The sequence below is a fragment of the Moschus berezovskii genome, chromosome 1 (assembly GCF_049115385.1).
Source record: "Moschus berezovskii isolate FMDL1 chromosome 1, NW_MosBer_1.0, whole genome shotgun sequence".
Lineage (NCBI taxonomy): Eukaryota > Metazoa > Chordata > Mammalia > Artiodactyla > Moschidae > Moschus > Moschus berezovskii.
The window spans coordinates 36,051,929-36,076,012 of NC_142460.1; the positions used below are offsets into that span (position 1 = coordinate 36,051,929).

A 24,084-nucleotide genomic window follows, 5' to 3' on the forward strand; every position below is an offset into this window, starting at 1 on the left:
AGTCTTGGGTGTACATTGGAGGGACTAATGTTAAAGCTGAAACTTCCATACTTTGGCCACCTCATGCGACGAGTTGACTCACTGGAAAAGACTGTGATGCTGGCAGGGATTGGGGGCAGTAGGAGAAGGGGATGACAAAGAATGAGATGGCTGGATGGCATCACCGACTCTATGGACATGAGTTTGAGTGAACTCGGGAGTTGGTAATGGACAGGGAGGCCTGGTGTGCTGTGATTCATGGGGTTGCAAAGAGTCGGACAGGACTGAGTGACTGAACTGAGGGACTAGTGACTTGCTTCTAATAAATATATAGTGGGAAAAGTTAGGAGATGTTGTTTCCAATATTAAGTTGCAAAAGATTGTGATTTCTATCTTGCTCTCTATTGTCTTCTCATTTGCTCAGTCTCATGAATCTAGTGGCCTGTGGGAGTCTTCTAGGAAGATGCCCACATAGTGAGGAGTAAAAGGGGGAATTCTGGCCAATAGTGTTCAAAGAAATGAACCCTCCAGATGTGAGTGAGCTTGGGGGTACTCTTTTACTAGTAGTCTTCAGACAACTGCTGGTTCAGCTGGCATCTGGAAGGCAGCCTTGTAAGTGACCAGAGTCAGAAGACCCAGCTTAGCAGTGACTTAGATTCCTGACCCACAAAAACTGAGATAATAAATATTGTTGCTGTGAGCCACAGTGTTTGGGTATAATTTGCTATACAGTGGTTGGTAATTAACACAATTTTATGCATTGTTCTGAATTCTGTGTCAATAGATTCAACAGTTGTGAGCTCCCAGCAACTCTACATACAATGAAACCAATTTAGGCAAATATATATATATATATATATATATGTATTTGCTTATACTTTGTGGGCTTCCCTTGTGGCTCAACTGGTAAAGAATCCACCAGCAATGAGGAGAACTGGGCTCAATCACTGGGTTGGGAAGATCCTCCAGAGAAGGGAAAGGCAACCCACGAGAGTATTCTGGCCTGGAGAATTCCATAGACTGTATAGTCCATGGGATCACAAAGAGCTGGACGCGACTTTCACTTTCACTTTTTTTCATACGTCGTACTCAATAAGGAATTAAGAAAAATGTGAGGTAGATATGCATTTCCTACCAAATTAATAGAATAAGAATTTGTTTTTAAAATAATTTACAGACGATTCCCTGCAGGAGGGCATGTCAACCGACTCCAGTATTCTTGCCTGGAGAATCCCATGGACAGAGGAGCCTGTCAGACTACAGTCCATGGGGTTGCAAACAGTCAGACATGACTGAAGCAACTTAGTATGTACATACACACATTCTTCAGAATTATATGTGTACTGTGCTGATATTTTGGAGAAGGAAATGGCAACCCCCTCCTGGGAATTTCCAAGGACAGAGGAGCCTAGCAGGCTACAGTCCAAGAAGTCACAAAGAGTTGGACATGACTGAGGGCACCAGCATACATGCTGATATTTATAAAGAAATCTGTGAAAGATTAAAACTACTGTATACTGTGGGGCAATTTGTCATTCTAGATTTATTATTATAATGTCACTAGTCTGCTCATAACTAGCTGGGGCTTTATACGGTGAAACTCTTGTCTCACTGATGAAGGTGCTGGATGAGATAGTCTTTAAGCTAAAAATCTAGATAACAGCTAAAAATTCTAGATTATAAATATTGAAATAGAAATCATCATTGGAGATATATACCAAATAGAGATTCAGTTCAGTTCAGTCGCTCAGTCGTGTCCGACTCTCCGCGACCCTATGAATCACAGCACGCCAGGCCTCCCTGTCCATCACCAACTCCCGGAGTACATTCAAACTCATGTCCACAGAGTCGGTGATGCCATCCAGCCACCTCATTCTCCGTCGTCCCCTTCTCCTCCCGCCCCCAACCTTTCCCAGCATCAGAGTCTTTTCCAGTGAGTCAACTCGTCGCATGAGGTGGCCAAAGTATTGCAGTTTCAGCTTTAGCATCAGTCCCTCCAAGGAACATCCAGGATTGATCTCCTTTAGAATGGACTGGTTGGATCTCCTTGCAGTATAAGGGACTCTCAAGAGTCTTCTCCAACACCACAGTTCAAAAGCATCGATTCTTCGGCGATCAGCCTTCTTCACAGTCCAACTCTCACATCCATACATGACCACGAGGAAAACCATTGCCTTGACTAGACGGACCTTGGTTGGCAAAGTAATGTCTCTGCTTTTTAATATACTATCAAGGTTAGTCATAACTTTCCTTCCAAAGAGCAAGCATCTTTTAATTTCATGGCTGCAATCAACATCTGCAGTGATTTTGGAGCCCCAAAAAGATTAGGGACAATTTAAAACAAAATACATCAAAACAAAAAAATTGAACTTTCAAATACACCTTAAGAAATTTTTATATAAAATATTTTGTAGTTAAATATCAGATTAATTAAAATAATGCTGTTTCGACTGATTATACTATTCCAGGCTCTGCTAACTTATATACGCACTTTATTATTTGCAGATCAAAAATGATATAAGTGGCAAGCCTTTGGATACACATTTACTAAGGGATGGAGATAAGATTTAAATATCCATTCCCAAAAATTGCAATCATGATGGTATTGAAATATATATATAAAATGTTAAAGTTTTGATTTTGATTTATTTTAGAAGTTAGTTTTCCCTGGTTGCTCAGCTAGTAAATAATCCTCCTGCAATGGGGGAGACCTGGGTTCAATGTCTGGGTTGGGAAGATACCCTGGAGAATGGACCAGCTACCCACTCCAGTATTCTGGCCTGGAGAATTCCATGGACTGTATAGTCCATGGGTTCCCAAAGCGTCAGATAGGAGTGAACGACATTCACTTTGACTTTGTTAAGTAACAAAATGTGTTTTAAAAGCTTAAATAATTATATTAAAATTTATTTAGGAACAAATGTAAATATCTCTACCAAATAAAGATATTTCATCATTACAAAAAATAGAAATTAGTATTTATTCAAAAATTAACACAGAGATTTGACAAAGATATACAGAAAAACTTGTGAGGCTGCTGCTGCTGCTAAGTCACTTCAATTGTGTCTGACTCTGTGTGACCCCATAGACGGAAGCCCATCAGGCTCCCCTGTCCCTGTGATTCTCCAGGCAAGAACACTGGAGTGGTGGGTTGCCATTTCCTTCTCCAATGTGTGAAAGTGAAAAGTGAAAGTGAAGTCGTTCAGTCGTGTCCGACCCTTAGCGACCCCATGGACTACAGCCTACCAGGCTCTTCCATCCATGGGATTTTCTAGGCAATAGTACTGGAGTGGCTTGCCATTGCCTTCTCCGAAACTTGTGAGGCAGTTGCTAGAATATTTACATATGTGTTACTAATATATAAAAATAAAATTGGATCATCTCTGTAATTGTGGGAACAACTAGAGCTCCTTCCATCTAGTAATAGTGAAGCATCATTGCCTTTCCTCTAAACATAAAAATTCAATTAAGATTGTGTTTAATTTAAATATCAGTTTGGTTTTTCTTTTAAAGCCAAATAAATCCAATTCATTTTAAAGAGCAATTTATGTGCTGGGTAATAAGAATGACATATTGGTTCCTCAGGTGAGGCACAAAGATAAAGACAGCTATATTTAATTTTTAAGGGATGTGACCTATAAAACTGACCTTAAATAGAAAATCTCTGTAATTATATAAATCAGAGAGCTTCCCAGATATGACATAAAACCTCTGGGTAACAAATATTCTAAGAGTTATATTACTGAAGTAGAAAAAAGCAAAGCTGACAGGCAATGAGATTAAGTAAAGGACATTTTGTGCACATCCTAATGCTTAATGTCAAGAGGCAGTGCGATGTAATGGAGGCACCACTCTTTCAATGAACCAAAGGGTTTTTCACTATTTTACCATTTCCAAGTATTATTTCAGAAATGGAAATAAATTTTCATAATATGTATTCTATCATACTGACATACTTGAAATTTATAAGAAAAACTTAAGTCTCTAAATCATATATTCACCACACTCTTTCAAGAAATAGTAAAATAGGTATCCCATAAGTACTTTTGTGTGTTTTACTCTGTACCATTTATTAGCAATAAAAATGACTTCCAGTATTTCATTCAAGGCTAAATGGAGAGCACATGTATAATTATTTGAACCAGTACAGAAATCAATTGGTTGCATCATTTTTATGTGATCTTTTGATAGAAGGATGGAGAAACAGTTGTAGCATAAACTTAGGACCCAAAGGTCATTTCACTGAATTAAAAAACAAAGAGAACACTGAGATAGGACATACTTTGAAGAAATCAAAGGCATGGGTAACAAAGTAAAAAGACAAGTAGGACTAAATCAAACAAAAAGTTTCTGTGTAGCAAAAGACATAACAGAATCAAAAGGTAATCTACGGAATGAGAGAAAATCAAACTGTATATCTGATAAGGGTTTAACTTCCAAAATATATAAGGAACTTCTTTAGCACAATAGCAACAAAATAAATAACTTGATTTAAAAAGTGAGCAAATAATTTGCATAGACATTTTTCCAAAGAAAATATACATATGGCTGAGAAGTACATGAAAAGAAACTCAACATTACTAATCACGAGGGAAATGCAAATCAAAACCAGAATGAGACATAATCCCATACCTGTTAAGAGAGCTATTTTATCAAAAATAATAAGTATTTACAGGGATTTGAAGAATTGGAATCCTTGTATGCTGTTGATGGGAATGTAAAATGGTACATTCACTTTGGAAAACCCTATGGAGTTTCCTCTAAAAGTTAAAAATTAAACTATCATATAATCCAACAATCTCACACCTGGGGATATTACAATAAATTTGAAATTAAGATATAAAAGAAATGTCTGCATCTCCATGTTCATTGCAACATTATTCACAATAGGCAAGTTATGAAAACAACCTAAATATCCATCTATTGATGAATGGATTAAAAAAATGTGGTGGAAGTGAGAGTCGCTCAGTCATGTTTGATTCTTTGCAACCTTATGGATTATACAGTCCATGATATTCTCCTGGCCAGAGTACTGGAGTGGGTAGCCATTCCCTTCTCCAGGGTATCTTCCTGACCAGGAATCAAACTGGGGTCTCCTGCATTGCAGGCAGATTCTTTACCAGCTAAGCTAAGAAAATATGGTACATGCATACAATGGACTATTATTTGACTTTAAAAAAGAGGGAAATCCTGCCATATGCAACAGTGTGGATGAACTTGGAGGACATTATGTTAAGTGAAACAAGCTGGACACACAGGGACAAATGCTGTATCATTCCACTTATATGGAGTAGCTTGAAGAGTCAAACTCATAGAAGCAGAGAGTAGAATGTTGGCTACCAGGGAAATTGGGAAGTTGTTGTTCAAAGATATAGTTTTGGTTATACAAGATGAATATATTCTAGAGGTCTTTAAGACATTGCACCTGTAGTTAATAATACTGTATTGTGCCATTAAAAATTGTTAAAATCGTAGCTTTCGTGTTGTTTACTTACCATAATTTGATAAAATGACCTTTGTAATATTTGCCTCCCTTGTAACTCCTGTGATTATTTTATATTAAATAGCCGAAGGGGCTTTTTGCATATGTAGTTAAGATTACTAATCCACTGATGGTTAGAAAGAGACATAGACTGAGTGGGCATAATCTAATCTCATGCTTAAGTGGCAGAGAGTTTTCTCAGCTGGTGGCAGAAGTCAGATTTGAAGCATGGAAAGGATTCAGTCCATCATTACTGGCTGGAAATGAATGTGGCCATGTGATTAGGAATACAGTGGAAATAAGAAATAGATTTAAGGGACTCGATATGATAGATAGAGTGCCTGATGAACTCTGGACGGAGGTTCATGACATTGTACAGGAGACAAGGACAAGACCATCCCCATGGAAAAGAAATGCAAAAAAGCAAAATGGCTGTCTGAGGAGGTCTTACAAATAGCTATGAATAGAAGAGAAATGAAAAACAAAGGAGAAAAGGAAAGATATAAGCATCTGAATGCAGAGTTCCAAAGAATAGCTAGGAGAGATAAGAAAGCCTTCCTCAGTGATCAATGCAAAGAAATAGAGGAAAACAACAGAATAGGAAAAATAGGAGATCTTTTCAAGAAAATTAAAGATATCAAGGGAACATTTCATGCAAAGATGGGCTCGATAAAGGACAGAAATGGTATGGACCTAACAGAAGCAGAAGATATTAAGAAGAGGTGGCAAGAATATACAGAAGAACTGTACAAAAAAAGATCTTCGTGACGAAGATAATCACGATGGCATGATCACTGACCTAGAGCCAGACATCTTGGAATGTGAAGTCAAGTGGGCCTAAGAGGGCATCACTACGAACAAAGCTAGTGGAGGTGATAGAATTCCAATTGAGCTATTTCAAATCCTGAAAGATGACGCTGTGAAAGTGCTGCACTCAATAAGCCAGCAAATTTGGAAAACTCAGCAGTGGCCACAGGGCTGGAAAAGGTCAGTCTTCATTTCAATCCCAAAGAAAGACAATGCCAAAGAATGCTCAAACTACCACACAATTGCACTCACCTCACACGCTAGTAAAGTCATGCTCAAAAAATTATCCAAGCCAGGCTTCAGCAGTATGTGAACTGTGAACTTCCAGACGTTCAAGCAGGTTTTAAAAAAGGTAGAGGAATGAGAGATCAAATTGCCAACATCCGCTGGATCATGGAGAAAGCAAGAGAGTTCCAGGAAAACATCTATTTCTGCTTCATTGACTATGCCAAAGCCTTTGACTGTGTGGATCACAATAAACTGTGGAACATTCTGAAAGAGATGGGAATGCCAGACCACCTGACTTGCCTCTTGAGAAACCTGTATGCAGGTCAGGAAGCAACAGTTAGAACTGGACATGGAATAACAGACTGGTTCCAAATAGGAAAAGGAGTATGTCAAGGTTGTATATTGTCACCCTGCTTATTTAACTTCTATGCAGAGTACATCATGAGGAACGCTGGGCTGGAAGAAGCACAAGCTGGAATCAAGATTGCCAGGAGAAATATCAATAACCTCAGATACGCAGATGACACCACCCTTATGGCAGAAAGTGAAGAGGAACTCAAAAACCTCTTGATGAAAGCGAAAGAGGAGAGTGAAAAGGTTGGCTTGAAGCTCAACATTCAGAAAACGAAGATCATGGCATCTGGTCCCATCACTTCATGGGAAATAGATGGAAAAACAGTGGAAACAGAGTCGGACTTTATTTTTGGGGGCTCCAAAATCACTGTTGATGCTGATTGCAGCCATGAAATTAAAAGACGCTTACTCCTTGGAAGGAAAGTTATGACCAACCTAGATAGCATATTAAAAAGCAGAGACATTACTTTGCCAACAAAGGTCCGTCTAGTCAAGGCTATGGTTTTTCCCGTGGTCATGCATGGATGTGAGAGTTGGACTGTGAAGAAAGCTGATCACCGAAGAATTGATGCTTTTGAACTGTGGTGCTGGAAAAGACTCTTGAGAGTCCCTTGGACTGCAAGGAGATCCAACCAGTCCATTCTAAAGGAGATCAATCCTGGGTGTTCATTGGAAGGACTAATGCTAAAGCTGAAACTCCAATACTTTGGCCACCTCATGCGACCAGTTGACTCACTGGAAAAGAGTCTGATGCTAGGAGGGATTGGGGGTAGAAGGAGACGGGGACGGTAGAGAATGAGATGGCTGGATGACATCACCGACTCTGTGGACATGAGTTTGAGTGAACTCCGGGAGTTGTGATTGACAGGGAGGCCTGGCGTGCTGTGATACATGGGGTCACAAAGAGTCGGACACGACTGTGTGACTGAACTGAACTGAACTGATAAAGGTTGAGGGTGATCTTTAGCTAACAACCTGAAAGGAAACCAGGACATCAACCTTACAACCACAAAGATTTGAATTCTGCCAACAATCTGAATGAGCTTGGATATAGATGCCTTCAGATACAAGCTCTATCAATAAACCTCTTGTTTAGACTTTATAAGGACCTTAGCTGAGAGTCCTGATGAATTTGACTACTCTCATCTACAGACTTATCAAAGACTGATAAGTAGATCTATAAGCTTTGTTGACTACATGCTTACTTTGTTATTATACTAGAGAGATTTAAAGAAAAAAAAATGAAAACATACCACTTTAACTTAGACTGAACAAGCAGGGAAATTATAACAACACAGTATATCTAAGCTATTCTCCCCTAAACTTACATATTACCTTTCTCAACACTTGCATGCATAGACCACACTCCACTCTCCAGCAAAGGCTGTGAGATTGATTATCCTAAAACCTTGCTTTGATTATGTCATTATTTGATTGCCATTAACTATCCCGAAGATCATGGCATCTGATCCCATCACTTCATGGGAAATAGATGGGGAAACAGTGGAAACAGTGTCAGACTTTATTTTTTGGGCTCCAAAATCACTTCGGATGCTGATTGCAGCCATGAAATTAAAAGACGCTTACTCCTTGGAAGGAAAGTTATGACCAGCCTAGATAGCATATTAAAAAGCAGAGACATTACTTTGCCAACCAAGGTCCGTATAGTCAAAGCTATGGTTTTTCCCGTGGTCATGTATGGATGTGAGAGTTGGACTGTGAAGAAAGCTGAGCACTGAAGAATTGATGCTTTTGAACTGTGGTGCTGGAGAAGACTCTTGAGAGTCCCTTGGACTGCAAGGAAATCCAATCAGTCCATTCTAAAAGAGATCAATCCTGGGTGTTCATTGGAAGGACTGATGCTAAAACTGAAACTCCAATACTTTGGCCACCTCATGCGACCAGTTGACTCACTGGAAAAGAGTCTGATGCTAGGAGGGATTGGGGGTAGAAGGAGACGGGGACGGTAGAGAATGAGATGGCTGGATGGCATCACCGACTCGATGGACATGAGTTTGAGTGAACTTCGGGAGTTGGTGATGGACAGGGAGGCCTGGCGTGCTGTGGTTCATGGAGTCGCAAAGAGTCGGACACGACTGAGCGACTGAACTGAACTGAACTGAACTATCCTGAAGTTACATTGTTTCCTACAAAATGAAGATTTATTCTTTGGTTTGATAATTAAGCAGTCACATTTATATCAAACTCTCAAGCAAGTTGTTTCTTTTTTTGCCTGCCAATAATCTAGAAAGTGGATGATCTTTCTATTCTATTAGATCTGTTGTTTCTTTGTTCATCGCACACACTAAGGTAATATGCCTCTTGTCATAAAAATAATTTTTTGTGTATTATTTCTTCATTCAAATTATATGAATCAATTAACTAAATCTACTATACTAGGATGGAAATGACCAATAAAAAGTAGATTAAAGAAAGAAAAAGAACACATACACCTTCATTGAGCAAATGCATTTGTTTTTCATAGCACGACCATTTAGTTTCTCATTTATTCCACAAATGTTGATTGACCACTTTCTATATTCTAGTAGACACTTGGCCTGGCAACTCCCAGAATTTAAATAGAAGGCATTTCCTAATTACATTATTATACAAGGACACGTTCAAAAAGTGATTTATTATTATTACTGACATTAAATATGCTAAACACCTCACCTCTGTGGCCAAAATTTTGCCTACATTTATAACCTGTCCAAGTTTAAAGTCTATTTCAGTTCAGTTCAGTTCAGTTCAGTTGCTCAGTTGTGTCCAACTCTTTGCGACCAAAATTAAAAAACAGCAGGAAGGTCATTTTTTTGTGTCATATATTTGAAAAATCAGGCAAGGATAATTTTGTATGCTAAAATGATGTGGTCTCTTCTCTGCTTCTTTTCTTTAACTCTGGATTTCTTTTCCCTTGATCTTAGTTAATTTTTCATGCAGAGGTCTGGGTTTAAACAAATTTAGATGCAAACTTTAAAGTTAAGATGTCAAAATAAGGTCAAACCACGTGGTAAACTGATCTTTCCAGGACCATATCTCTCTCCAGAAAACCCAGCAGTTCTCTCTTTCTCGGCATCAAAAATCATACTGATAATCTAACTGACATACTTGTGTTCATTTCTTTCTCTCTGAATAAGGCACTTTGTCCAGGCAACTAGTACCCCGACTCGATCTAGCTTGCTTACTCTTTCTTGTCTTAGATGAAGACCATACATTAACCCTCATCGTGAAAAGGTTTGATTACTATTCAAGGGAAAAATGGAAAACACATATGGTTGCAAATTTACTTTTTACTAGAACTTAAGAGCCAGTATAGTGTATAAACTTTGGTTTGATGGTATTAGGGTTTGCAAATTTTCATTCATGTTATTTTATTCACATATCCAACTCTTTTCCCTTTTATATTAGAGCATGCTGTTATCTAGAATGCCATATATCTTCTTCATTTTCCCCAAACCTACCATTTTATGAAAATGTAGTTCAGTTTATATATCTTGTATGAAAAATTTTCTACTCTTTCTAGGTTAAAATGGTTTCTAGTTCCCTTGATACTTTGTGGTACTGAATGTCTCTTACTTATTCTACCATTGACTTAATGACTTAATGCCAATAAAGCTTTAAACAATGATATCGTATCTCCTGGAATGTGCATGTTACAAATTTGCATAATATGATGTATTGATTTTCTTACAGTTCTCAAAAAAATTTAGTTACAAATTACTTTCTAAACAGAATCCTTCTCAAGTACAGATATATGCAGATACATGCAAAGCTACGTTTTGCCCTAAGACAGAGTATTAAATATGACTGTTCAAAGACCCTAAGGTTATTTACTTTTAATTACACCGAATACAATTAACTTACTTTGCTACAACACTTAGAGCTGCTTGTGTCTCTCTGTCTCATCACAACAAACATCTGCGGGCATCTTCTAATAGATTCTTATTTTACCATAGTGGAATGTAAAATTTATGTAAAATAAATTTAGCACATTTGTTGATTTAGAGCACAAATGTCCAGGGAATACCAAGTATGATTTATATGAAAGGGGCCAATTAAATGAGTTAAAGATATATTTAACAAAGTTTTTGCTCTTCTTAAAAAGTTAGACTTGCCTTAAAAATAAAGTTTCTTTATCCCTGGATCAAAAATTTAATCATACTTATTTTACAAAGAAAGAAAATAATTTTTGATACTCTCTAAAAATCCTGTCAGATAGAATTGCCTATGTCTGATAGGAAAAATATAGAAGAGGCTAACCAATCCATATTCCTAGTTGATACCCAAGGCTTCTTGATGTATCATGAATGATGAGATATCTGAGGGATACCACTCTCGTGTTTTCTAACATTTGAAGCTTATTTTATTAGATGGAAGGATATGCTGGTTATTCAGTTAGCTTTTGTCTTGTCCAATGTGACTGAAAGTGACAGAAGCAAATATTGCACTTTGGAGTAAACTCATATTCACATTTCCTATAGATATCTTAACTATCAATACTTGGTAAATAGAATGAGTTAAGCCTAAAATACTTTACCTGGCAAGCATAAATAAATGCATAAAGGCATAAATAAAAATATGAAAGCATAGGTTACAAGTTGCTCTATACTCATAAAAGAAATACTAAAGGAATGATATTTCATGTGTCAAGAAAATACCTCTGAAAGAGACCAGAATTTTTGCAGAGGTTGTAAATAAAAATCATAGTTTGCTTATCAAATTATTTGTCTCCCTAAGTTCCCCAAATTCTTTTCAATAAAAAAAGACCATGTAGACTTTTAAATCATAAATATGAAAGAAAAATGACTATGTTTTGTAATGTATAACCATGTGAGAAAAATTACAACATTGCTGAAAAATTTTTGATCAAAATACTTAAAGACTTACTTACTGGATAATATCTGTTTATATATATATAAATATTTGGACAGGTATACCACCTTTGGAGATTTTTCTGTACAAGTTAAATGAATTTATATCCCTGCTCACCCTTATGCATATATATAGGAACTGGTATTTCAAAATATGTTTATACACATTTTACACAAAAAGTATTTTTTCTTAATCTAATTTTAATAAAAATTTAACATCAACCACATAACACTTTAAAATTTCCTTTCACATCTCTAGAAAAATTTTGTTATTTCATTATCATATATTATGGCTTCAGTTCAGTTCAGTTCAGTTGCTCAGTCGTGTCTGACTCTTTGCGACCCCATGAATCACAGCACACCAGGCCTCCCTGTCCATCACCGACTCCTGGAGTTCACTCAAACTCACGGCCATCAAGTCGGTGATGCCATCCAGCCATCTCATTCTCCATCGTCCCTTCTCCTCCTACCCCCAATCCCCCCCAGCATCAGAGTCTTTTCCAGTGAGTCTTCGCATGAGGTGGCCAAAGTATTGGAGTTTCAGCCTCAGCATCAGTCCTTCCAATGACCATTCATGACTGATTTCCTTTAGGATGGACTGGTTGGATCTCCTTGCAGTCCAAGGGACTCTCAAGAGTCTTCTCCAGCACCACAGTTCAAAAGCATCAATTCTTCAGTGCTCAGCTTTCCTTCTAGTACAACTCTCACATCCATACATGACTACTAGAAAAACCATAGCTTTGACTAGATGGACCTTTGTCGGCAAAGTAATGTCTCTGCTTTTTATTATGCTGTCTACGTTGGTCATAGCTTTTCTTCCAAGGAACAGCCGTCTTTTAATTTCATGGCTGACATCACCAGCTGCAGTGATTTTGGAACCCCCCAAAATAAAGTCTCTCACTGTTTCCATTGTTTCCCCATCTATTTGCCATGAAGTGATGGAACCTGATACCATGATTTTAGTTTTCTGAATGTTGAGTTTTAAGTGAATTTTTCACTCTTCTCTTTCACTTTCATCAAGAAGCTCTTTAGTTCTTCTTCGCTTTCTACCATAAGGGTGGTGTTATCTGCATATCTGAGGTTATCAATATTTCTCCCAGCAATTTTGATTCCAGCTTGTGCTTCATCCAGCCCATTATTTCACATGATGTTTTGTCTTCAGTGATCTATAAAAGGCTTATGTTTTCCTATGTGTATGTACTTAAATGGGTTTCCCCTTGGCTCAGCAGTAAAGAATCTGCCCGTCAATGTGGGAAACATAAGTTTGATCCCTGGGTCAGGAAAATCCCCTGGAGTAGAAATGACAACCCATTCCAGTATTCTTGCCTGGGAAATCCCATGGACAGAAGAGCCTGGCAAGCTACAGTCCATGATGTTGCAAAGAGTAAGACATAACTTAGCAACTCAATAATGATAACAATATGTACTCAAATATAAAATATTTCCAATTAGTGCCACAGTCTTAATAATTGTGTTAAAATGTTTTTATTTTTTGTGTGTGTGTTTAAGAGCACATAGTATGGTCTATTCACAATCTCAGAAAAGTTTCAGGAGAGGACTAGATATCAAATAGGTAGAACATATTTTGCTAGGTTTTTACTTTTCTTTAAATATACTTACATATTTTTTCCTTAGAGCCAGAACTGAACAGCCATTCCTTCCATTTAGCCTTTAGTGCCCTTTGTTTCCCATTAGGCATAGTAAAATTTTTAACTTAAGTACTGTACTCTAAAATGTATTTTTCTTAAGTAGACATAATAATATATTTTCAAAGCTTTTCTCTGTACCACATTCATCTGTAAAGCTGATGAAATAGTTGCACTGTGAAATTGATTACCTGGGCAATGAAGCAGAGCCTAATCTTTGATATTCAAAGATAATTCTCGTCCTGGCACAAAGAAGCTCTGTGACATGAAGGTACTTTCTATTTTCCATAATGCTGGATGCTCAAAATAGGGAAAATCGTTTGTAGTTTGAATTCAAATATATGCGTCATTAGTAAAATAATTTTGTATATCATCATTATGTATTAGAGTGGTTAGAAGAATGCATCTATTTTATTGATTTTAAAAGGATTTTTAAAAATATATTTTTGTATGTAAAAGATCTGTAGTATATTGACTGACATAATGAAAATGCCTAAAAAATCAGGCAAACTCATCTATGTCTATAGATGCATATCCATCTGTAAAAAGATGGAATTTTTAAAACATATTAGCCATAATTTATATGCCTATTTAAAAACAGAAGCAAAAGGTCAGTGCATTGCTCATCTCTTAAGATATTTCTATACACATTTGTTGCTGCTTATTCTCTAAGTCATGTTCGACTCTTTGTGACCCCATTGACTACAGATCACCAGGCTTCTCTGTCCACGGGATTACCTAGGCAAGAATACTGGAGTGGGCTGCCATTTTCCTTCTCTGGGGACTTTCCTGACCCAGGGATCAAACCTGAGTCTCCTGAACTGGCAGGCAGATTCTTTTCTCTGCTGAGCCACCATGGAGGCCCTTTATAAGTATATAATGCTATAATTAAGTCTAGTTATTTTAAATGATTTAGATACACAAAGAATGGGATTTCAAATCAGGTTTCCTTGAATCAGAGACATTACCCAGTGTCAAGTTTACTAATCATTTCAAGTATATTGTTGTCAAATGTAGGAGAGACCAAGCTGCATAGGTGAAGCATGCGGTCTGGGCTGTCTTGGTTCATCTCTCAGGTATTTTCTTCTCAGAATGCCCCGGCGCAGGATAATAGATGAGCTTTCTACATCACATATGCATGTAGAGCAGTTTAGTTTATAAGATATTTCCATCTTATATTCAGATTGTTATGTAGGTTACATGACAGTTTCCAGGGAAACTTGCAGGTAAACTCAGAAATTCTAGGTTTGTCGGCCTTTAGTCAGCCTGGCCAATCAGATGTATTCTACTAAAAGCATTCTGAAGACAAGTCAGGTGTTTCTGCCAAGGCCTATATGTTTTCTTTAATATTCTTAACAGATGAGGCTTGTTTCTGTCTTTGGAATGCCCTTCCCTCTATAATAGGATTAAAAGTTTTATAGTCCAGCAGCTTAACCTTTTCCTTCCCAGGAATATATGAGGATTTTAAACTTTCCATTTTACTCCAGAAAACTGTAAAAGGCTTCTGCTCCATCTTCAAAGATGGTATTTAATAGCCAAGAACATGATTTATTCACTGTGTCACTGATTTATTCGCTGTTGTATATTTTTCAGTCATGTAGAATTTATGGATAATTTGCTAATGATATAATTGTTTACTGTGATTATCTTGAGGCCAATACAGATATATTTATTGCCCATGAAGCAATTATAACTAGTCCATCAACCTCAATTAAGAGAAAAAAGTGTATGTTTTAAATGTGAATAATGTAGTAAAAAATTATGAAACATTCTGTAAGAGCTAATAAATATTTTTAAGATTCCACTTGTGTTTTACATCAATGAGAGGAAGCTAAATTGAAGGGGATAAACCAAGGTCCATCTAGTCAAGGCTATGGTTTTACTGTGGTCATGTATGGATGTGAGAGTTGGACTGTGAAAAAGCTGATCGCTGAAGAATTAATGCTTTTGAACTGTGGTGTTGGAGAAGACTCTTGAGAGTGCCTTGGACTGCAAGGAGATCCAACCAGTCCATTCTAAAGGAGATCAGTCCTGGGTGTTCATTGGAAGGACTGATGCTGAAGCTGAAACTCCAGTACTTTGGCCACCTCATGCGAAGAGTTGACTCACCGGAAAAGAGTCTGATGCTGGGAGGGATTGTGGGCAGGAGGAGAAGGGGATGACAGAGGATGAGATGGCTGGATGGCATCACCGACTCTATGGATGTGAGTTTGAGTGAACTCTGGGAGTTGGTGATGAACAGGGAGGCCTGGTGTGCTGCAATTCATGGGGTCGCAAAGAGTCGGACATGACTGAGTGACTGAACTGAACTGAATACCAAAATGGAAAATAAAAAGGAAATTTCAGATGTTGAGCTATTACTGCTCATTTATTAGGTCAGGTTCAAACTTGTTAGTAAAAACAGTATTATTTATATTGTTGTGATAATAATAATACCCTCTTCAATCCCCAAGATATTATATCATGTACTCTTCATAAATTGTATCTGTCCTAAGACTGGACTTATTAAATTTTTGTTGAGATAGTGCTGCATTGGGTTCCCCAGGGGATTCAGTGGTAAAGTATCTTCCTGCCAATGCAGGAGACACAAATTGGATCCCTGGGTCAGGAAGATCCCCTGGAGAAGGAAATGGCAACCAACTCCAGTATTCTTGCCTAGGAAATCCCATGGTCAGAGGAGCCTGTTGGGCTACAGTCAAGGGGGTTGGACTGCAGTCCAAAAGAGTCAAACACAACTTATCAACTAAGACTAAACAGCAATAACAAACGCTGCATTACAAAAACTTCCCAAAATATCAATAACTAGAAAACAAGCACTTATTTCATACTCAGAGTTATATATGTTGGTTGAGATTAAGCTGATTTCACCTAGGGTCAGCTGGATACATCTGTGCTGGGCAGGGCACCGAACTTTGTATCAAGACCAAGTCACCTCTTCTTTGTGGGCCCGTGGCCGAAAGTGGAATCCAGGTGGAAAATGTCACATTAACTCAGGGACTGCTTTTTCATAGCAGGTAGTAGAAGCTCCAAAAGGACTAAGTGAAACTGGCTCTGTCTCTTACAGCTTTATTTCACAACCTGATCCACTTTTATTTCTTTCTTCTTTATGGCAAAGTCTCATGTTTAGTCAATGAGGTGTGTGAAACTATGATGAACCACAAGAAGCCATGGTGAAGTTAGATAGAATAGAAATAAGCTGGGGCAAATAATATAGCCTATCATATATATCAAATAAAATGCAAGTTCATCAGTGAAGAGGTTTAGTCTACTAGTGCATTTCAAACTTTTACAGGTTTTATTTCCCCAGTGGGGTTTTCTTCATGATTATTAAGTTTTGTATATATATTAAAGAGATTGTCATTCATTACTTTTTCACCTTTTTGAGAAGACATAAGCTGACTTGGTAGGTTAAAACTGACATCTTTAAAGGCACAAAAGTATTACAAAATTTTCCCTTAATGTTGTAGACACCCAAAGTACTGTCGGGGGCATATCTTGCCACTCCTTAAAAATAAAAGATGAGCTAGTTAAAATTAATGTTGTATAAAATCCCTAATATGATACAATCACTATAGAAGTGTTGAATATATCCAGGGCCCTATTTAGATAATTAATCTGTGTGCTTACTTGGACTATAAAGCTTAGCAGAAAAATTCAAGCCAGGGGATGTCCAGTACAGACTTTCCCACACACACACATACACACACACACACACACACACACACAAGTCATTTAATAATTAAAATCTTTTAAACAGGATACTGAAAATGCTCCAATTAAAGAATACATTGTTATACAGATGTCTTTCAAGAGCATGATGCTATCAAAGAGGTTGATATCAAGAACACAATGGCAATATTTGCTTCAAAAATCACCAAACCCAAATCAATTAACTTGTGAGACATTGTATTAAAGTCTCTCTTCTGTCTTCCTTTGAAGCATGAATGAAGTAATTGAAGATCCAAGGCAGCTTAAGTATTCCATTTTCTCATGAAAATTTAGTCTTTCGTTTAGAAAGTATGAAGAAAAATAGCACTTACAGGGGACCGTAGCCTGCCAGGATCCTTTGTAAAGGGGCTTTTCCAGGCAAGGAACCCTGGAATGGGTTGTCATTTCCTTCTCCAGGGGATCTTCCTGACACAATAATTGAACCTGCCTCTCTTGCATTGGCGGACAGAATCTTTACCACTGAGCCACCTGGGAGGCCATGATAGGATCTGAGGAACTTTTAAAATAATCACTAATATGGCTGTTGCAAATATAAGTAGCCAAGCTGACCCTCTCCACAATATCTAGAGGCTACCTACATTCCATTTTATGTGGCTGCCTCCATTTTTAAGCCAGGGATGGGATGATGAATTCTTCTTGTGCTACAGTTATCACTGCCCAGATCCTATTGATATCAGTCTAGCTTGCTGCAGCCATTCTTTAAGACACTCTGAGTTGGAGTAAATACCAGGTCTCCTGTACTTAAAGAACCACAGACTCTCCCAGCCTCATACTGGTCATCCATTGCCAAGTGCAAGTGTTGAGACTATCGCCAGCCATAAGTACTGCCTCCTCCCCAAGTGAATACTGTAATGGTACCTCACCTGTACACCACGCCTGTAGTTGCCACCAGGATACAGGCACCGCCACTAAGGAGGCTCTGGGCACAACTGACCTGTACACTTTATATAAAGAGCTGTAAAATTTACTATGCAATTAGATTGTGACACAGACAAATTTGTCAGATTAGCATCCACACACAAGTCTCATGCATGACTTCATTTACCCTTCATTCCTGCTAAGTATCCATTTCCTATCGTTGATTTTAAGTCATCATTTTTACTCATGATAACTACATCAAAACTTTGACCCACTCGTGTTAAATGCTTCTTTATCCAAACAAGCAACTCCTCTTACCACTCACCTTTTATCTGTCAAGAATTATCCTCCTTCTGAAACAGATAAAGTGTAGATGTCATGAAACTTTAAAAAAAAAAAATCAACATACCTCTCCTTCCTCCCAATACTTACTCTGCTCTTTCCTGGCCTGTGTATAGTTTGCCAATCTATCCAATGGAAATTATCCAAACCATGGTTTATAATCAGGTCATCACTTCATCAACTTTTTTCACTCATTGCATTTAAGCATCCATTTTTATCATTTTGCTGAATGACTCATAAACGTGACTCCCATAAACCCACTGATCAAATGGATGGCTTAATTTGATTAATGGCTTAATCAAATGGATGCAAGTCAGTGCTTGTTTAATTTTACTCTTAAGCATTCTATACCATTGGCATGTCTTTTCTATTGTGATTTTCTCTTCTTTCATTTTATTAAAGACAGGGTTTTCATATAGTTTTTCTGAACATTCTTTCTCAAGTGTCTTAATTCAATCTCTTCTCATTATTGGCTGTTCCTAGAATTCTGTTAGCAAACTGTATCTCCTCAACTTCTCTATGAACACATTCCTTCATGTATTCTTATAATGGTAAAATCTAAACTGTATTTCAAACCACTTTTGTCAGTTCCAGACGTGTATTTCTGTCAGCCATATACTTACTGGCCTACGACAAAATTCTTCAGATTCACATTCAAAACAATCCCAAACAAAGAAACAACAAGAAAAGCATACAACTTTCCAATACTGAAGTCTTTCTCTTCTGGAGGGGAAAATCAAAAAAATTAAGTTATAGTTTTTTTTTTTATAAGTGAATAACTAAAGAACTGAAACTTAAAATTATTTCAGATAAAAGCAACATTGAATAAGCAACACTTTCATTTATTTTAATCACTAATGATGAGGATGATTGCCATTCAGAATATCCACAAACCTAGAAAAGAATAAAATGTAGGAATACTTTTACATTAACAAAACATCTCAGATTATGACTGTGTCCCACTAAACTTTGATTCATTTGACTTCAAGAGGAAACATTATAGTTTAATAATATCATCTGAGAACATTTGTTGTATGAAAAAGTAAATTTTAAAGTCACCTTGGCTCATAAATACTTAGGAAAAGTGAAAAGTTACTTAAAAGAAAAAAGAAGGCTTTTAACAAGGTTAGATTGATTTGAAAGAGTAGAAAATACAGGAAATATGTTGACATATGAAAATAAGAAAACAATACCTAAATTATTAGTGATGTTTGAACTTTACTCTCCTAGACTCATACTATAATGGCTTCTTCAGTCAAATCTCATTAAATGTGTAGGGATATTTAATACTTATGAGAAAAGCTTTATTTCATTATTTAATATTTTACAATGCAATTCTTTTAAAACTTTAGTAAAATGCAACACAAAAGGCACAAAAGCATTTAGTTTAAGTTTTTCTTTAGAAGCATGAAACAAAGTAAAGTTTCACAAAGAGAAAGACATGATAAGTAAATATATGGAAAATGGGCTCCAAAATCACTGCAGATGGTGATTGCAGCCATGAAATTAAAAGACACTTACTCCTTGGAAGGAAAGTTATGACCAACCTAGACAGCATATTAAAAAGCAGAGATGTTACTTGGTCAACAAAGGTCCGTCTAGTCAAGGCTAAGGTTTTTCCAGTGGTCATGTATGGATGTGAGAGTTGGGCTATAAAGAAAGCTGAGCACCGAAGAACTGATGCTTCAAAATTTTTAATATTTGAAATTTTTAAGATCAATTTATTAAGTTCAATGATGAAAGCCATCAGAAGAATATTCTCCTGAAAATTATTTTTTTCTTAGAAAAAAGAAAGGAAAATCAACACCCTCTCAGCATAGCCACAGATGCTGTGGCAGTCAAACCTCTCTGCAGATGGGAATAGTCCATCAGTCGGTCAAGTCACTCTCCCAGTCAGCAGGATTGTAGTCTGAATCATCTTCATCGTCCTCCAGCTCCAAGTCATCCATTTCCTGGAACAAAGATTCATCCACCTCCACGTTGTTTCCAGCATCTTCCAAGAACTGGATATCAGATATGTCGAGGTTATGATCTGTTTCAAATAGTTGTCTCCCACTTAATTTATTTTTTCCTGCTTGCTCTTCTTCCTTCATCCATTTCTTTTTAATTTCCAAGAGTTCTGCATCAAACTTGGTCTTCCAATTTAAGAAATTCTCAATTGTAACAGGAGTACCATGGAATAATTGCTTTTCAGCTTCTTCTGCTTCTTTTTCTTTCTTTTCTTCTCTTCTAGTTTTTATTTGATCTACTATTTCATTTAATTTTTCTTGCACAGCTGTCACTAAGGTGAAGATCATCACCATACCAAGGTTTTCTTCTGCCTGTAATGCTAATAATTTTAAAATGTCTGCTACATCATTATCTTATAGATTTAACTGGGTGAAAATTTAATAAAGGGGAGATTCATCTGGGTATTTTTCACTGTATGTAAACTTGAGAGTTGTCTGGACAGTTTCATCATTTTCTCCAGCCTCAGATGTCACAGTAATGGTGAAGCTGGGTGGATTTTCTGATAATACTGTGAAGGAGTCAGGGTAGATGAACTCCAGAGCCTCAAGCTCTTTGCGCTGCTCCTCGCTGTAATCTGTCATCGCGGCCCTCGCTGCAGCCCATGGATCGCCCAGACACCCAGGCGGCGTGCTGCAGCCTGGACCGCGGCCGCGCTGTGAGAGCAGGCAGCAGCCGGGCGGGCGCAGGCGCAGAGTCCCGGGCAAAGAAGCCTGGGCCCCACAGCCAGGCTGGGCCTCGAATTGATGCTTTTGAATTGTGGTATTGGAGAAGACTCTTGAGAGTCCCCTGGACTGCAAGGAGATCCAACCAGTCAGTCCTAAAGGAGATCAGTCCTGGGTGTTCATTGGTAGCGCTGATGTTGAAGCTAAAACTCCAACACTTTGGCCACCTGATGCGAAGAGCTGACTCACTGGAAAAGACCCTGATGCTGGGAAAGATTGAGGGCAGGAGGAGAAGGGTGTGACAGAGGAGGAGATAGTTGGATGGCATCACCGACTCAATGGACATGGTTTTGGGTGGACTCCAGGAGTTGGTGATGGACAGGGAGGCCTGGTGTGCTGTGGTTCATGGGGTCACAAAGAGTCGGACGACACTGAGCGACTGAACTGAACTGAACTGACTCTCTTCCTTGTAGTATGAAATCAGGGCCAGATGAAGGGGAGGAAAAGGTAAACATTGCTATGATCAGGGAAATGATGTGCTTTTAAAGTACAGATCATCATGTGCATCATCCATCTGTTCCGTATAGCAGTGACTCTCAAGGAAAAAGAAAAGCAAAGTAAACATTCAAAGACAAAATAGAAATCATTCTTAGTGAAATGGCCCACTGTAGAATATATCTAATTGGTAAGACTATCTTCCATTTATAAAATTATAATGCAATAATTATGCTTGACAAACAAATGTATCTTTCAGTCACATGAATTCAGTACTTCTCCTTTGAGGATTTTGTGTCAAGGAGGCACATAAATGAATATATTATCTATACTGGGTTAGACATAGATTATAAAAGAAGGATACTGCAAATAAAGAATCTGTCTACAGAGTGTAATACAATTTAGGTGAAAAACAATTGTTTCATCCTGCTGAGTAAACTTTGTGAGTAAAAGTGACCAGTCTGTTCATATAAAAGAGCAGTGCATATTTTGGAAATTATGTAAGAAACCACAAAAAGTATACAGAAATCTCAGCATTTTAGATCTTGAAGGGGACTTGAAATTTGTCTGCATAATTTATTTGGAATGAAGAAACAAAACACCTGAAGGCTCAAGTACACTTTGAAATACCCTAGAAATAGCATGACTTTTTAGATATGGCAACTAGTGTTATTTTCCATACTTCTAGAGATTTTCAGCTTTCCTTTGAAATAAATTCAAGAATTTCTACTTTGCGCAGGAGTGAAAAACTTGAAAGTGTGATCTCTTGTACTTCCATAGAATGCCTAATTGCCACTTTTTAAATGCAAATTAATTTTCTCATATGCTCAATTTAAGTATCATCCAATTTTCCTCTCTGTGGCCTTTTGCTTAAGGAGTAATTACATTGCTGACATTTTTAATTAAAACAGTGCTATCTATTTTAAAAAGCTTTAAGCCTGTCATTGATTGTAGATCCTGAATAAAATTTTGGTTGATGAATCAGTGTATGTGTCTTAATACTCTTTGAAGCCTATGTGTATTATTATATCATTTGAATTGAATAGTATTCAGATAAAAATAATTTTGTAAAACTGAATAACACTATCATTAACTACAGTGTATAAATAAATAAGTGTTGACACCTATTAAAAAATAGGATCTCAATACAATGAAACAAATTATGTATTAATATGTACATTACATATCATATGTATATATATATTTGTGGTTCATTTAGGGAGGCTGCATATCACCTATAATTTTAATTTATAGTTGACTATTAGAGATTTAACATTTTAGTAATTTTTAGAGCTCTGAAAAATTTACTATATATTTATGAGATATATTTACCAGTTCTAAAGAATGTCTCAAACTCTTAATGGACTGAAGCTGTGAGCCATTAATCCAATCCACTGAGATGTTTGTAATGTTGTAAAGGATGCTTCTTTTTTCTTTTTAAATGATATTTAAGTGAAGTGTGGTTGATTGACAATATTGTTAGTTTCCAGTGTATAGCTCAGTGATTCAGTTGTATACAATTCTTTTTCCCTTATAAGTTATTGCAAAATATTGAGTATATAGTTCTCTGTGCTTTACACAGTCTTCGTGGTTATCTACTTTATACATAAAGTATATAATATGGATGTGAGAGTTGGACTTTAAACAAGGCTGAGCACAGAAAAATTGATGCTTTTGAACTATACAGTTGGAGAAGACTGTTGAGACTCTCTTGGACTGTAAGGAAACCAAACCAGTCAATCCTAAATGAAATCAATCCTGAATATTCACTGGAAGGACAGATAATGAAGCTGGAGCTCCACTACTTTGACCATCTATGTGAAGAGCCAACTCATCGGAAAAGACCCTGATGCTGGGAAAGATTGAAGGCAGGAGGAGAAGGGGATGGCAGAGGATGAGATGATTGGAGGACATCACTGACTCAATGGAAATAAGTTTGAGCAAGCTCTGGGAGACGGTGAAGGACAGTGAAGCCTAGTGTGATGCAGTCCATGGGGTCACAAAGAGTCGGACATGACTGAGTGAACAACAACAAATGTTTATGTTAATCCCAATTTATCCCATTGGGTCTCCTAATTTATCCCACTTCCTCTTTCCGCTTTGGTAACAATAAGATTTTTTTCTACCTGTGGGTCTATTTCCCTTTTGTATGTAAGTTCATTTGTATCTTTTTGTTTGTTTGTTTTAGATTCCACATGAAAGGGGTATCATACAATGTCACATGATATCTGACATCTGTCTTTGTCTGGCTTACCTGATTTAGTATGATAATCTCCAGGCCCATATCCATGTTGCTGCAAATGGCATTATCTCATTCTTTTTTATGACTGTATAATAGTCCATTGTATAAGTGTATCACATCTTCTTTATCCATTCATTCGTCAGTGAATATTTAGGTTGTTTCTGTGTCTTGGCTTTTGAGCTACAGTGAACATTGAAGTTTAGGTATCTTTTCAAATTACGGTTTTCTCCAGATACATGCCAGAAATGGGACTGTAGGATCATGTGGTAGCTCTACTGTTAACTTTTTAAGGAACTTCCATGCTGTTCTCAATAGTGGTTGCACCAATTTACATTCCCATCAGCAATGTAGGGATTTTACTCCACACCCTCTCTAGCAT

At 37.3% G+C, this 24,084-nt stretch overlaps 1 pseudogene; it reads right to left on the minus strand.

Annotated features, from left to right (window-relative positions):
- Window positions 1-19,987: 19,987 nt before the first annotated feature.
- LOC129550248 (RWD domain-containing protein 1 pseudogene) lies at window positions 19,988-21,036 on the minus strand (annotated as a pseudogene).
- Window positions 21,037-24,084: the final 3,048 nt, after the last annotated feature.